Genomic DNA, 16,851 nt, shown 5'->3' with positions numbered 1-16,851 from the left:
GCAAAGACACTTGAGAGTCACTACAACAGGCCCCTCCCCCAGAAGATCAACAAAAATTCCAGCCAGGACGAAGTTCATCTACCAAGGAAAGCAGGTTCAATACCTAGGACAGCAGCAGAATTCCAGAGGAGGAAAAAGCACAGCATGGAACTCATGGATTTCTCCCCATGATTCTTTTATCTTGCGGTTAATTCTTTTTTTTTTTCAATTTTTTTCTTTCTTTTTTGTTCTTCTGCTAAATTTTTTTAAACTTTTACCCTTTTCTTTTTAACGTTTTTTGACTAGTTTATCTAATATATATATTTTTTCTTTATTTGTTTTCTTTTTAAATTTTTTTTTCTTTTTTTTTTCTGAACCTCGTTTTATCCCCTTTCTCCCACCCCATGATTTGGGGTCTCTTCTGATTTGGATAAAGTGCATTCTTCTGGGGTCTTTGCCACACTTTTAGTATTTTATTTGCTCCTTCATATCCTCTTATCTGGACAAAATGACAAGGCGTAAAAATTCACCACAAAAAAAAAAAAAAAAAAAAAAAAAAAAAAAAAAAAACAAGAGGAAGTACCGAAGGCTAGGGACCTAATCAACACAGACATTGGTAATATGTCAGATCTAGAGTTCAGAATGACGATTCTGAAAATTCTAGCCGTGCTCGAAAAAGGCATGGAAGATATTAGAGAAATCCTTTCTGGAGATATAAAAGCCCTTTCTGGAGAAATAAAAGAACTAAAATCTAACCAAGTTGAAATCAAAAAAAGGTATTAATGAGGTGCAATCAAAATTGGAGGCTCTCACTGCTAGGATAAATGAGGCAGAAGAAAGAATTCGTGATATAGAAGACCAAATGACAGAGAATAAAGAAGCTGAGCAAAAGAGGGACAAACAGCTACTGGACCATGAGGGGAGGATTCGAGAGATAAGTGACACCATAAAACGAAACAACATTAGAATAATTGCGATTCTTGAAAAAGAAGAAAGAGAGAGGGGAGCAGAAGGTATATTGGAGAGAATTATTGGAGAGAATTTCCTTAATATGGCAAAGAGAACAAGCATCAAATCCAGGAGGTGCAGAGAACCCCCCTCAAAGCCAACAAGAATAGGTCCACACCCCGTCACCTAATAGTAAAATTGACAAGTCTTAGTGACAAAGAGAAAATCCTGAAAGCAGCCCGGGAAAAGAAGTCTGTAACATACAATGGTAAAAATATTAGATTGGCGGCAGACTTATCCACAGAGACCTGGCAGGCCAGAAAGAACTGGCATGATATATTCAGAGCACTCAATGAGAAAAACATGCAGCCAAGAATACTATATCCAGCTAGGCTATCACTGAAAATAGAAGGAGAGATCAAAAGCTTCCAGGACAAACAAAAACTGAAAGAATTTGCAAACACCAAACCAGCTCTCCAGGAAATATTGAAAGGGGTCCTCTAAGCAAAGAGAGAGCCTAAAAGTAGTAGATCCAAAGGTACAGAGACAATATACAGTAACAGTCACTTTACAGGCAATATAATGGCACTAAATTCATATCTCTCAATAGTTACCCTGAATGTTAATGGGCTAAATGCCCCCATCAAAAGACACAGGGTATCAGAATGGATAAAAAAACAAAACCCATCTGTATGTTGCCTACAAGAAACTCATTTTAGACGCGAAGACACCTCCAGACTTAAAGTGAGGGGGTGGAAAACAATTTACCACGCTAATGGGCATCAGAAGAAAGCTGGGGTGGCAATCCTTATATCAGATCAATTAGATTTTAAGCCAAAGACTATAATAAGAGATGAGGAAGGACACTATATCCTACTCAAAGGGTATGTCCAATAAGAAGATCTAACAATTTTAAATATCTGTGTCCCTAACGTGGGAGCAGCCAAATATATCAACCAATTAATAACAAAATCAAAGAAACACATCAATAATAATACAATAATAGTAGGGGACTTTAACACTCCCCTCACTGAAATGGACAGATCATCCAAGCCAAAGATCAACAAGGAAATAAAGGCCTTAAATGACACACTGGACCAGATGGACATCACAGATATATTCAGAACATTTCATCCCAAAGCAACAGAATACACATTCTTCTCTAGTGCACATGGAACATTCTCCAGGACAGATCACATCTTGGGTCCTAAATCAGGTCTCAACCAGTCTCAAAGGTTTGGGATCATTCCCTGCATATTTTCAGACCACAATGCTCTGAAGCTAGAACTCAATCACAAGAGGAAATTTGGAAAGAACCCAAATACATGGAGACTAAACAGCATACTTCTAAAGAATGAATGGGTCAACCAGGAAATTAAAGAAGAATTGAAAAAAAATCATGGAAACAAATGATAATGAAAACACAATGGTTCAAAATCTGTGGGATGCAACAAAGGCAGTCCTGAGAGGAAAATATATAGCAATACAAGACTTTCTCAAGAAACAAGAAAGGTCTCAAGTACACAACCTAACCCTACACCTAAAGGAGCTGGAGAAAGAACAAGAAAGAAACCCTAAACCCAGCAGGAGAAGAGAAATCATAAAGATCAGAGCAGAAATCAATGAAATAGAAACGAAAAAAACAATAGAAAAAATCAATGAAACTAGGAGCTGGTTCTTTGAAAGAATCAATAAGATTGATAAACCCCTGGCCAGACTCATCAAAAAGAAAAGAGAAAGGACCCAAATAAATAAAATCATGAATGAAAGAGGAGAGATCACAACTAATACCCAAGAAATACAGACAATTATAAGAACATATTATGAGCAACTCTACGCCAACAAATTTGACAATGTGGAAGAAATGGATGCATTCCTAGAGACATATAAACTACCACAACTGAATCAGGAAGAAATAGAAAACCTGAACAGGCCCACTACCAGTAAGGAGATCGAAACAGTCATCAAAAATCTCCAAACAGGGGCGCCTGGGTGGCTCAGTGGATTAAACTGCTGCCTTTGGCTCAGGTCATGATCTCAGGGTCCTGGGATCCAGCCCCGCATTGGGCTCTCTGCTCCGCAGGGAGCCTGCTTCTTCCTCTCTCTCTGCCTGCCTCTCTGCCTACTTGTGATCTCTCTCTCTGTCAAATAAATAAATAAAATCATTTAAAAAAAATCTCCAAACGAACAAAAGCCCAGAGCCAGACAGCTTCCCAGGGGACTTCTACCAAACATTTAAAGAAGAACTCATTCCTATTCTCCTGGAACTTTTCCAAAAAATAGAAATGGAAGGAAAACTTCCAAACTCATTTTATGAGGCTAGCATCACCTTGATCCCCAAACCAGACAAGGATCCCACCAAAAAAGAGAACTACAGACCAATATCCTTGAGGAACACAGATGCAAAAATTCTCACCAATATACTACCAATAGGATTCAACAGTACATTAAAAGGATTATTCACCATGACAAAGTGGGATTTATTCCAGGGCTGCAAGGTTGGTTCAACATCCACAATCAATCAATGTGATACAACACATTAATAAAAGAAAGAACAAGAACCATATGATACTCTCAATAGATGCTGAAAAAGCATTTGACAAAGTACAGCATCCCTTCCTGATCAAAACTCTTCAAAGTGTAGGGATAGAGGGCACATACCTCAATATCATCAAAGCCATCTATGAAAAACCCACCGCAAATATCATTCTCAATGGAGAAAAACTGGAAGCTTTTCCATTAAGGTCAGTAACATGGCAGGGATGTCCATTATCACCACTGCTATTCAACGTAGTACTAGAAGTCCTAGCCTCAGCCATCAGACAAGAAAAAGAAATTAAAGGCATCCAAATCGGCAAAGAAGAAGTCAACTATCACTTTTCACAGATGATATGACACTATATGTTCAAAACCCAAAAGTCTCCACTCCAAAACTGCTAGACCTTGTACAAGAATTTAGTAAAATGTCAGGATCTAAAATCAATGCACAGAAATCAGTTGCATTTCTGTACACCAACAACAAGACAGAAGAAATAGAATTTAAGGAGTCAATCCCATTTACAATTGCACCCAAAACTATAAGATACCTGGGAATAAACCTAACCAAAGAGGCTAAGAATCTATATGCAGAAAACTATAAAGTACTCATGAAAGAAATTGAGGAAGACACAAAGAAATGGAAAAATGTTCCATGCTCATGGATTGGAAGAATAAATATTGTGAAAATGTCTATGCTACCTAAAACAATCTACACATTTAATGCAATCCCTATCAAAATACCATCCATTTTTTTTCAAAGAAATGGAAGAAATAATCCTCAAATTTATATGGAACCAGAAAAGACCTCGCATAGCCAAAGGAATATTGACAAAGAAAGCCAAAGTTGGTGGCATCACAATTCTGGACTTCAAGCTCTATTACAAAGCTGTCATCATCAGGACAGCATGGTACTGGCACAAAATCAGACACATAGATCAATGGAACAGAATAGAGAGCCCAGAAATTGACCCTAAACTCTATGGTCAACTAATCTTCGACAAAGCAGGAAAGAATGTCCAATGGAAATAAGACAGCCTCTTCAAAAATGGTGCTGGGAAAATTGGACAGCCACATGCAGAACAATGAAATTGGACCACTTCCTTACACCACACATGAAAATAGACTCAAAATGGATGAAGGACCTCAATGTGAGAAAGGAATCCATCAAAATCCTTGAGAAGAACACGGGCAGCAACCTCTTCAACCTCAGCCACAGCAACATCTTCCTAGGAACAATGGCAAAGGCAAGGGAAGCAAGGGCAAAAATGAACTATTGGGATTTCATCAAGATCAAAAGCTTTTCCACAGCAAAGGCAACAGTTAACAAAACCAAAAGACAACTGACAGAATGGGAGAAGATATTTGCAAATGACATATCAGATAAAGGGCTAGTATCCAAAATCTATAAGGAACTTAGAAAACTCAACACCCAAAGAACAAACAACCAAATCAAGAAATGGGCAGAGGACATGAACAAACATTTCTGCAAAGAAGACATCCAGATGGCCAACAGACACATGAAAAAGTGCTCCACATCACTCGGCATCAGGGAAATACAAATCAAAACTACAATGAGATATTACCTCACACCAGTCAGAATTGCTAAAATTAACAAGTCAGGAAATGAGAGATGCTTGCGAGGATGCGGAGAAAGGGGAACCCTCCTCCATTGTTGGTGGGAATGCAAGCTGGTGCAACCACTCTGGAAAACAGCATGGAAGTTCCTCAAAATGTTGAAAATAGAGCTACCCTATGACCCAGCAATTGCACTACTGGGTATTTACCCTAAAGATACAAACGCAGTGATCTGAAGGGGCACGTGTACCCGAATGTTTATAGCAGCAATGTCTATAATAGACAAACTATGGAAAGGACCTAGATGTCCATCAACAGATGAATGGGTAAAGAAGAAGTGGTATATATACACAATGGAATACTATGCAGCCATCAAAAGAAATGAAATCTTGCCGTTTGCGACAACATGGATGGAACTAGAGTGTATCATGCTTAGTGAAATAAAAGTCAATCTGAGAAAGACAACTATCATATGATCTCCCTGATATGAGGACGTGGAGATGAACATGGGGGTTAGGAGGATAGGAAAAGAATAAATGAAACAAGATGGGATTGGGAGGGGACAAACTATAAGTGACTCTTAATCTCACAAAACAAACTGGGGGTTGCTGGGGGAAGGTGGGGTTGGGAGAGGGGGAGGGGTGTTACGGACATTGGGGAGGGTATGTGCTATGGTGAGTGCTGTGAAGTGTGTAAACCTGACGATTCACAGACCCGTACCCCTGGGGATAAAAATACATTATATGTTTATAAAAAAATAAGAAATAAATAAAAAAAATTTTTTAAAAACAGTATGTTATAGTCTTTTAAAAGGACGTGGTTCTCAGGTGCCCCTTCCCTGGCCCTGCTCTGTGAGGCCAGAGCGAGTGCCCATGGCACCCTGGCAGCTGTCCTCATGGTGAGGGACAGGCTTCTTCCCCAAAGCCAGCACTGCTATAGACCTTTTGTGACAAAAAAGTAACAGCCACTCAGCACCGAACACCGTCCTGCACATGTCACGGCGTCTGAGAGGCGGCTCCACGGGGCACTCGCGGCCCGACTCTGCTCATCTTCGTGGACCCATGATCTTCTGTTATCCCACGTACAATAACTTATTTATTTTGTACTGCTAAGGGTGATTTAGGCAATTTTCAAATTTTGCACTTCAAACAAACAGCACGGTGAAAATCACTGCAGGCTACATTTCTAGAAGACCGTAGGTCATGGAAGAGGCCTCTCGTTTATTTTGAGACGCATCAGCAAACTTCCTGCCAAAATGCGTGACTCACTGACACTCCCACCAACTATGTAGAAAAAGGTGCCTGTGTCCCAAGACCCTGCCCACCTTGGATACTGGCCACCCTTCGTTTTTGCTGCTGGGATGTGGAAAATGCTGTTATTATAAGGCAGTTGTAATTTGCATTTCTGTCAATGTTCATGAGATTGAGGAACGTTTCCTGTGTTTGGAGACTACTTATGGTTCCTTGGAAGAATGGCCTCAGAAATGTCCCTCAAGGCCTGTAGGACTGCCGGCTTCCACGAAGCCCACTGAGGACGAGGTCTGCACATTTACATAGTGCAAGCTGTGGACACCAACGCGAGTGTACCCCCCTCGACACCAAAGGGAAACGAAGTTACTCTTGTCTCTTCTCTGTGTGGCCGATGTGACCCCCTGTGAGAGAGACTCTGCTGTCAACTGACCTGGACAGAGTTTCAGTAAGAGCAACCAAGGAGAACCCTCTACAAGGTCACCCTGGGACCGAGATTGGCACCAGCAAGTCGGATGGCAGGCGGTCCGTGCCTTAGGATGTGGGTCTCCTGTGCGCGGGAACGGAGCCCAGTGTTGTGAGCCAGGCAAGGGGCGCCATTTCAGTTTCTAAAAATAACTTGTCTGGTAACATCAGTGAGAAAAGTGCCCCTGAAAGGCATGAATGGCTGGCTGCTGTGGGGTCTTTGGGCCTCGGAGGACCTTTTCTGGGGGCTGAAAGGGCAGAGATGTGCTTCCTCACTTCCTGGAGGCTGGAGACCTAGGATCCAAGTGTGGGCAGGGCCGGTTCTGCCGAGAGCAGCTATCCCAGCACGTGGACGGCCGTCTTCTCCCCATGTCCTCCCACGCTCATCCCTCTCTGTGTGTCCATGTCCTGATCTCCACCTCTTACCAGGACACCCGTCATATCAGGCCTGGTCCCATCCTAGTGACCTCACTTCACCTTCACTACCGCCATGAGGCATCTTCTGCAAATACAGCTATGCCCTAAGGCCTGGGGGACGGGATTTCTATGCTAGAAGGCAGGTGACACAACGAGCCCATGGCAAGTGCTGGTGCTTGAACTACCCTGTGTCTTCTGCAGCTTGAAGCAGGTGACAGGCCCCAGTCTTTCCCATCACCATCGTGTCCCCCATGCTCTGCGGGGGCTCAGCCATCAAGAACGTGCTCGTGCCAGGATCTGCCTCCCGAGAGCTGTGCCAGGACCAGAAGGAAAGGCTGCCAAACCACTCATGGCTCCTCCTCCTTCCGGGCACAGCTCCCGTTTCCCTTTCCAAGCCGAGCCTCTGGCCTGCCACAGCTCCTCCAGGAGAAGGCAGCTCTTCAGGCTGCCTGAGGCTCCTTACACAGCTGGGAAGTTGGCGACTCTCATTAGCTTGGTTATGACACAAGACAAAGGGTGTCATTTCTGTTGTTCAGTCTTTGGTGTGGGGGGCACAGATTTATTGTATTTTGGGTAGGGATGTGTGATTTGCTGTGCTATTTTAAAAATCTACTTCACTGTTCAGAATGCTAGGATGATACTAGAACATTTCCCCCTGCTTGTTAGACCTTCTAGTAGTGAGTAAATGGGGGAAAGCAGAGTGAGTCAAGTCAGGTGCCCAGTTATATCTGTCGAATTAAATTAAATATCAAACACTAAACTTGGCAGTTAGTAGGTCTACAAGTTAACATTTATGAGGGGAAGAAATTGAAACCGATGCCCCAAACCAGGCCTGGAGCATGTTCCTTCACATACACGTGAACGGGAAGCACTTCCTGCGGGCCCAGTGGCCTCAAACCCACCTGACAGGATGAGCCAAGTAGGGCTTTGCGTTCCTCTGGCCTATTCAGTCCCCCCAGACCTCTGAGGTCTGCAGACAGTGCAAGGAGGAGGGGACGGCAGAGCATCATTCCACACCCAGTGGAGCGACGGGACTGTGCATGTACAAGGTACTGTGGAAAATTAACGCTCTCTAAAAAGGAGTTTGGGGAATGGCACCAAGCCTGTGGTTCCACAAATAACCCACACGCAGACAAGTGTCCATTGAGTTTGCTCATCTCGTGTCCTTAGCGTTAGATGCAACTCGTAGACATCACAGGGGTCGGATGAAAATTGCCTGAGCCCACGTGAAGCAGGTGATTAGCGTTTTGCCCCCAAGAAGTTTACAATCTCTCTGAAGTGAAGAGGGGTGAATGTCTGAGTCCTTCACCCCGGAGATGAGGGCGCTGATCGACGGCTACATCTGGATGGTGGACAAGGTGCTGCGCAACCACGGCGGGGCCGGGCTGCCGGCGAGTATGTGCCCAGATGACCGCCTGGCTGCTCCGCCCTCGCCACCCGGACACTGCTCCACAGGGCCGGCTCCCAGAGCCACCACAGGAACCCCACACTCACAGACCCACTGCATGCACCGCTGCAGGCTTGTGGGGACCCGCTCAGACTTGGCAACGCCTGCCCGGGCGTGTTCGCTGGGCTCCCCGTGCAGCTCTCCTGCTTCCCACTGCAGGCTTGCTGGCCGGAGTCCTTGCTCCCTGGTGCGGGGCTGGGCGGGCGTCAGTGCTGTGGGCAATGAGTACCGCAGCGTGGACGTGAGCTCACGGAGGCTGCCGGACGCTGTGACCCTAAAAGGCACATCTGACGCCCTGTGAACACCTGTGGTATGGCCACCAGGCTCCCAGGTCCACAGCCCTGCATCTCCCTTCTCCGTAGACCAGATGGCAGTGCAGAGTGGAGCCTCCCCTGACCCCATGCTACACACTAACCTCAGGACCTGCCACAGCTCTGTGCACCACCCACTACCCCATCCAACGTCAGCACCGGGAGGGGCCCCCTGCCTGGCTTTTTCCTCCCATGTCCTAGAGGTAGGGTGTGGGGCAAGGGAGCATGGGGCAGGGAAGGGCTGGCCTCCAGGTGGGAGCTTGAGATGCACATGGGGAGACCAGGAGGGATAGGTCTTGGTGTCACTTGGACCGGTGGACCTACCCAATTTGGCCATGTCCCCCATCCACACAACCGTCAGGGGAAGGGCCATGGACAAACCCTCTGAGTTCACACACACCCACCCCCCAAAACCCACACCCTGCTGTCCGATCCCTGGGCCTCGTCGCCACACCCTCTGTCTCTGTGGGAGCTTGCTGTCTTTCCCACTCGTTCACCCCAGAGGAAGGGTCCTAATGAGCACAGTGGGCTGCTGTGTGCTAGCTGGCTGGTGGCTGGGGTGAGCGGTAGGAAAGCTGCCCACCCAGCTCACAGCCTCAGGGGGCAGAGGAGGGGTGGTCACAGAGGGGAAGAAACCCAGTAGCAGAGGACTGTGCTTGCCATGCAGGCTCAGGGGCACCATACGGGCTGGTCTGGAAGGACCTGTAGGAATTACCCCAGCAGAGCCAAGGGAAGGACCTTAAGGCAGAGAGAACAGTGTGTGCAAAGGCTCAGGGGCTTGGAGAACAGGGGGAAGGTCTGTGGCGCATGTGTGTCTGAGTTTCTGCAGCTGGGGGCAGAGTGGGTGGGTGAGGACAGAGGTGGGGACACAGAGAGGGACCATCCTCAGCCACCTGGTGCTCAGCCTGGAGGGACAGAGCTTCCTTCAGAGGTACCTCGGGTTCAAAATGAGGCCACGCTACCAGGTCTCCAGTGTGTGGGGGGGTTGGACCCCTGCCAGGTGGATGATGTTGTGTGGGCCCCTCGACAGCTTCTCCAGGCTTGGAGAGATGGTGGCAGGGCCCCTTGGTCTGCCCTCCTGCAGCCTGAGCCAAACTGTGCCAGGGGAAGAAAACGGGGTGAGATTTGGGGAAACCGGCATTGGAACGTCCTGACCCTGCACTCCCCCCAGCCCCGGGGAAGCCGACATCCACTGTGGTGAGAGCAGGTGGGGTGGAGGGCCCGGCGGGCTGCTCGTCCTCGGAGGGAGGCCTCCACACCGGTCCCTGCCAAACCCACCATGGTGCTGAGCCTGTCCTAGGCCGTCCCACAGCTGCTCTCTGCTTAATGCTGGCAACGCTTATTGGCACGGCCCGGGCTCCGAGATTCAGTCTGGGAAGGCCCCTGATGAAACTGTTTCTCTGGAGTCGTAGGAAGAGGTGAGGCCTGCCAGGAGGCCGCACCTGCCGTGCACCCAAGGGTCCCCGCACCCCCCGAAGCGAGCCTAGAGTCTCGACGGGATGGAGAGCCGGATGCTGGCTGCCTCCTGAGCCTGGCTCCCAGCTCTGGCCCTCACTCTTCCCGGTCCCCCCCCCCCCGTGTGACTTTGGGGAGAAGACCCAGACGCCAGGGAGGCTGGGAAGGGCAGAGGTGTGGCTGGAGGGCCAGGCCCACTCACCCTTGGGCCTCCCACCCTCCTGCCCAACCTGGAATCAGAGCCAAAGAGAGCCAAGCGGGCTGCAGGAAGCAAGAGGACAGATGGAGAGCTGCCACGGCCCAGCAGATGCCAGGCCACAGCTGCAACCTTGCTTGGGGGAACCGCAGGGGCTGGCAGAGCAGTGCGCACAGCGGAAATGCAGGAGGAGTAACCTGTGTATCGGTCCCAGAGAAGCCCAGGGCGCTGGCGGGCCTGTGGCAGACACGCTCAGCTCGGGGAGAGGCCACATGCCCATGGGGCACAGCCAGGAGCACACACGGTTGGGGCCTGGCCCCCTTGCCTAACAGCCGCTGCCCCGCCTCACCTGATGCTGCACGGAGCCCAGCCCTGCAGCATATCCTGACCTCTCATCCCCACTCACTCACCACAGGGGCTTCTGGAGACATGGGAACACATAGTCATGCGTGCTCACACACACACCCATACAATCACTTGTTCACATGTACAATCACATACAACATACACACGTGATCACATGTTCACACATGACCCAAATGTGCACACTCACATGGAGACACGTTGCCCATGCACTAACACAGACACAATCACACACGTGTGCATGCATGCTCACACATACACATGCTCACGCCCACCCACTCACACGCAGACATGTGCTCACACACACGCAAACACGTGTCCACACACATGCACACACATGGTCACATGCAAACACGTGCTCACACTCATCTGCACACATGTACCCACATTCACACAGGTATACACTCGTTCACATGCACAGACAACCGCACTCACAGGAAGACACACATGATCACATATGTACACACACGGCCCACATGCTCACTTAGAGACACACATGCACATGCACACACATGTCCCTATGCACTAACACACAGACACAAAAACACGGGTATGTGCGTGTCCACGCTCATGTGCTCACACACACATGATGACAGTAATAGACACGCACCCATGCTCACGTGCTCACACACACATGGTCACAGTCACACACAGGCACCTACCCAGAGTTCTGTCCAGCTCCACAGTACAGACAGGAGGGTGGGTCTTGTGGGCATCCTGAAGGCTGCGGAGGCCGCTCCCCCCAGAGCCAAGGCTTTGTTCCCAACCAGGACCTCAAGCCTCCTCTTAATTATCTGCAGAACGGACTGATACCTGTTAGAAGGGCTCAGCCTGTTTTAATTCAAATGCAAAACAGGATAAATGCTCTCAGGTTTAAACCCCCTTGGCTAGAGGACAGCTGGACAGTCAGTGCTCACTCTCATGCCAGTCCTCCTGCCCCAGGTGACCCCATATGGCCGGGTCAATGCCCTCCAGGAACCCCACGCCTGCTGCCTTGGGAAGTTGTTCATTTGGGCTTCACGAAGGGAGGAAGCTGAACAATCATTTAAGAATGTGTTTCTGCAACAAGTTTTTGGATTTACTTTGAAAGACACAAGCATGTGCCTATTAAGCATAGGGGAAATTATCAGCGAGTGTTTTAAAATGACCAATAAAAATGAAAATATCATTGCTCATTGTTTTTTATGGATCATAATGTGTGGGTTTTTTTTTTTTTTTCTGATGGAAACAGCCAACAAACTCCCCTCCTAGACGCCGGCCACTAATTACACAGCTAGCACAACGTAATGCAGGCACGCGGGTGTCTGCCTGTCATAATTCATCTTCATAACTGTAATTGGCCCAATGAAAGAGAGCACGAAATCACTCTGCAAAGAGCAGATTCAATAAAAAACTGATTTCACTCTCCTCTCTTCCAAAGCAACAAGCTGGGGACCGGAGCTCTTAAGAACATATCAGGTCGCTTCTCCGATTGCCACTCCCACCCCAATTTGATGATTTCTCGCCTATTTATTAAGGACCTGCTCCACTGGAATCATTAGTTAGGTACTGGGGGAAAGTAAAGCTTGGGGCAAATTCCCCAGAGACATGAAGCGCAGTCAGGTGGGGAAGGAGATAAGTTACACCGAAACGAACCCCCTAGAAGGGAGGCAGCATGGATGACTCCTGCCAGAGAATCAGGGAGGGCTTCATGGAGGAGGTGGCATTTGTGCGTGATGAAGAGGCAGGAGAGGGTGGGCAGGAGCTCAGACTAGCACGGGGGCAGTTTTAGTGGAGTGCAGGGGGTAGTGCAGGAGGGTGCCGAAAGGCAGGTGGAAGGTCCCTGATGTGGGAGAAGCAGGTGTTGAAATTTGTAGGTGAAAGCCTGAACCCCTTCCCCTCGTGTGGGGTGGTCAGGAGAGCAAACCGCCCCCTGCCAGGCCCTGGGTGGTCCAGCTCCCCTGGCTGCAGGCCTGCCCCCAGGAGCCCAGAAGGGCAGTGCAAACAAAGGACTACGCCAATGCTGTTATGAGAGGAGGCGGGGGGGGGGTCACTGGGGTCACTGCTCATATGGGGCAGCAGGTCTCACAGTTCTCGGAGGAGCTTGTCATCCACCCAACCCCACAGCAGGAGGCTCCCGGCCCTTCCAAGGCAAAAGATTTTGGACCATTTACTCTTAAGTGCTTCTCTCCATCTCTGCTGCCGACATTCCCCTCCTTGAACGTTCAAATGCACCAGGAAAAGACACTGAGGAGAAATGTTCAAGGGGACAGGAGGGAAATGCTAATGAGATCCACAAAGCAGAATCCCGGGGAAGGGGAGGTCTCCTGAAGGAGTGGCAGCTGGTGTCCTTCACTAACAGGGAAGTTGATTTGGGGACTGGGCGAGAGACTGTCCGAAGAGAGGGGCCTGGGGAACAGAGGCCGGGTGGCAGCCGAGGATGGTAAGAAGACCCACGCTGGCACAGGTCTGCTCGCCTGCCCGCCATCCAGACCTCCATGCACGGTGAGGTATTTGCTAACAGACCGACTGACTGTGGGGAAACTAGGGGTCACAGCTTCTCTGCAGGGGAAGGCAGGTGCTGCTGTGACCTTTCCATCCCGGAGGATCTTGGCAACGTGTGGGATGTGTCCCTCAGGAATGCCCTACCTATACCTGTGGCTCTCACCTTTCTGGGGCAGAAACCCGGACTTGGGGGATCTGGGACAGATTTGCCCTTTCCCTCCCCACGCACATTCAGCCTGCTGTCCACTCCGTGTATTCCCTCTGCTTCTCCTGCATTTCTCTGCTCCCCCCACCCCACGGCTTCCTCTGGGACAGACTGAATCTCTGGCTTGGAGGCTTCACTGCCTCATTATAGATCTTACTTCTCAGCCTTCCCCTGGCCCCACAGCCCCTCCCCCGGCCCCATGCCCCTCCCCCAGCCCAAGGGCCCCAAGGCCCAACCCTGCTCCCTGCCTTTGGGAGGGAGGTGCACATGGGTGCACATGGGTGGACCATGTGACCTTTCTGGGCTAATGAGATATTTGTAGATACAACGCCACCAGAGCTTGCCATGTCCTTGTGCCCTGGAGTTGGGCGAGCTTGCATTCCTGGGATCCCCCGAGAAGGTTATGCACTAGGCAGAGGTGCCACTTCAGATGTGGCCTCTGGAGAAATCCGAGGAAAAGACCTGAGTCTACCCAGGAGCCTGGAGCCATGCCCCGCTCACCCACCCCAAAACGAGGGTAGCCCAGATCAGCTGTAGCGAGATCAACCCGCAGAGCCCTCTGGTCATGAGAAGAAAGAGCCTTTGTCTCAAGCCACTGAGGGTCGGGATGCTTTGTTACATGGCACGGCTGCTCGGTTCGCTGGCTGATGCAACCCTGGTCGTCCGAGCTCCCCCCTCTACCTCCTTAAGCCCAACTGTCATACAGAGGGTCGCTGTAGCAGGAAAGACTTCCCCATCAGGGATATTCCGACTTTCTTTCAGAGGCTTACTCCTTAGTTCATGTGCCAACATACAGAGGTCTGTGCTCAGCCTTAGCAGGGGCGACAGGGGGCAAGAGCGGGGTGGTTCTGCAGGAGGCCGAGACATACGCCCTTTCTTCAAGAGTGAGAGAGCCGGGCCAGAAGCCAGTAATCACATGGCAGGGTAGCGGCCACGTTTCTGACCCAAGAGCACACCATGGAGAGATAAGGTCATCGTTCTGCAGATGCCCATGTTTCTTCTTAAGACAAATTATCTCTGAGTACTTTTTTTTAAATCCCCAGTAATTACGTGTTTCCCTTCTTTTGCAGACCACACGAGCCAGTGAGGATTCCGAATGCAACACAGCCTTCCCTTATGTCAGTACCAGTTACATCTTCTTTTAAAGCGTGTTCTGTGCATCCTTCTGGAAGGAGGCAAATGAAATGTTCTTGTAAACAGACAGAAATGATTCACGGGATCATGACTGCTTTTCATCATCTGCATCAATTCTAGGCAGCAATGGAACTTGATGAGATATTATTTACAACTTGTTAAAAACACTCCTTGAGACACTTCAGGCCTTGTTCGGTCCTGGTGAGCTCAACTGAACGTGGCTGGCTGGCAGTCAGCCGAACCTGGTCCTCCTGGCACACCCGCACTGCCTGGGCTCAGAGGAACTGCACAGCCCGGTGGGGAGGCTTCCGGAACTCTTTCCTCTGAGACAGAGGATGTGGAAGCCTGAGACGTGCATGGGACTTTACTGGGCCATCAGCGAGGCGTTCGATCAGGCATCGAGCCAAGTGACACAGTGTCTGGTGATGGGGTCACAGCTACACAGGGCAAAGGACAAACACACGGTCCTGCTCTCAGGTTTTCTATGGTCTCAGAGAGATGTGGTTCCCCGTCTACGATGTAGTCTTCAGGAAAGAAATGACCTGGCTTTCCTGTCCCTTAATCCCCTCCTCCGTCAAATTATGAAAATGGTAATCACATCCCAGGACGGTGGGGACAGCCACGTCAGCTGACATGCGTTCACCATACCCCCTTGTTCCTTGAGAGGACCCTGAGCGTGTTGGGGCGGCCATGCTTCCTGATGACGGCTCACCTTCCCAGGCTCCCTGCGGCCACGTGGGCCACGTGGCCTGGTTCCTGTCTGTGAGCACGGATGGAAACTTTGGTGAGCGCATTCCTTTCCAAGTAAAAGGACAGTTTTGCGAGAGATGCTGCTCATTTGCCTTCTCTCCAGAAATACCTGTACGGAACCTCTGACCACCTGGGACCAAGGGAACAGTGACAGGCTAGAGGGGCCTTGGGCTCTGGATGTGCTCCTGGGCACCTGTCTGAGCTGTGCTCTACTTAGTTGGAGACAGCTCTTGCTTCAGCAGCTGTCTCGCGGGTGAACATCCTCCGGAGAGTGCGAGCCCATAGCCTGCCAGGCGTGCGGGAAGCACTCGTGGGGCTGCACTGTGCGGTTACTGATGTTGCGAGCACACAGCATGGTGGCGTGGTGAGTGGGATGCAGACGCCAGATGCTTCACGGGTCCTGCAGTCCCAGCCAGTGCCGCGGGCTCTGAGCCTCAGAGGGGTCTGCCCGGTAAGACCTCTGACGCTCAGAGCCCGCGGCACTCATAAGTCTTCCCGGGCGGACCCTCTGCTTCTCCCAGCTGACCTCCCCTCCATGGGGACTCTACGTTGGCTGTTCCGGCAGGTTCCAAGCCGTCCTCCTGGCTTCAGTAATTGGCGAACTGTCCACCTCACTTGTCTCCAACGCGGGTCTGCTCGCAGCTCACCCCCAGATGAGAACCTCCGCAGAGTGACCCCTCACCATCAATAGCCCCTTGAAGCCCCCGTCCTTCGGGCCCCGAGTGCCGACACTGCCACGGACATTTCAGCGAGGCCTGGGGAGACACGAAACATACCTCACTTCTAAGAATTCAGTCCTAAAAAAGAAAGAAAAATCATGCAATGTTTGCTTTTTTACTGTGATATATTCTTGTTGGCTTCAATATAAAAATGTTTTAACGTCCCTGCTGATGGGAAGAATTAATCGTATTCGAGGAAGATGCTGGGTGTTCAGCCGCGGTTCTGAGCGCCCCCTCAGAGGGCGTGCGGGAGCTCCCTGTCCTGTCGTCCATGGGACATGGGTGGCCTCCTGTGACCCCTTGTTCTACACACCGTCCCCTCCTCATAGAGCGTCCTACATCCCTGGCCACTGGCAAACTCCCAGGTGTGTTCCTGTCAGAGCACCCAGAGGGCCAGCCGTGCTAACCGCTCTAGCCTCTGGTCCCACCATGCACCTGTCAAGCACAGGGGACATTCTGTTCATCGTGGAAGGCTTCCAGTTATTCGTGTGTGACCAACGATCCCCACACCTATAGACTTCTCCTCCTGAGGGGGGCAGGTGCCCCAGGAGCAAGCAGGCGCCAGCTTCCTGAATGCATCTCAGTACTACAAGGGAGGAGGCGTGAGGACAAAGAGAG

The 16,851-nt window shown here is 49.9% G+C and overlaps 1 protein-coding gene and 1 long non-coding RNA gene across 4 annotated transcripts in view; both read right to left on the bottom strand.

Annotated features, from left to right (window-relative positions):
* The window catches only part of LOC123929097 (cilia- and flagella-associated protein 251-like), a 259,785-nt gene that overhangs the window by 67,079 nt on the left and 175,855 nt on the right, over positions 1-16,851 (bottom strand). The gene's annotated exons all lie outside the window — the stretch shown is intronic.
* The window catches only part of LOC123929103, a 38,116-nt gene continuing 37,344 nt past the window's right edge, over positions 16,080-16,851 (bottom strand). The window contains exon 3 of one of the 2 annotated variants that reach the window (XR_006815885.1): positions 16,080-16,311. This is a non-coding gene — a long non-coding RNA (uncharacterized LOC123929103). The remainder of the gene's footprint in view (positions 16,312-16,851) is intronic. The other variant, XR_006815886.1, reaches the window with a different exon arrangement.

Source organism: Meles meles, chromosome 18 (genome assembly GCF_922984935.1).
Source record: "Meles meles chromosome 18, mMelMel3.1 paternal haplotype, whole genome shotgun sequence".
Lineage (NCBI taxonomy): Eukaryota > Metazoa > Chordata > Mammalia > Carnivora > Mustelidae > Meles > Meles meles.
Note: the sequence above shows the minus strand (reverse complement) of the source record. Positions and strands in the feature narration are given on the sequence as shown.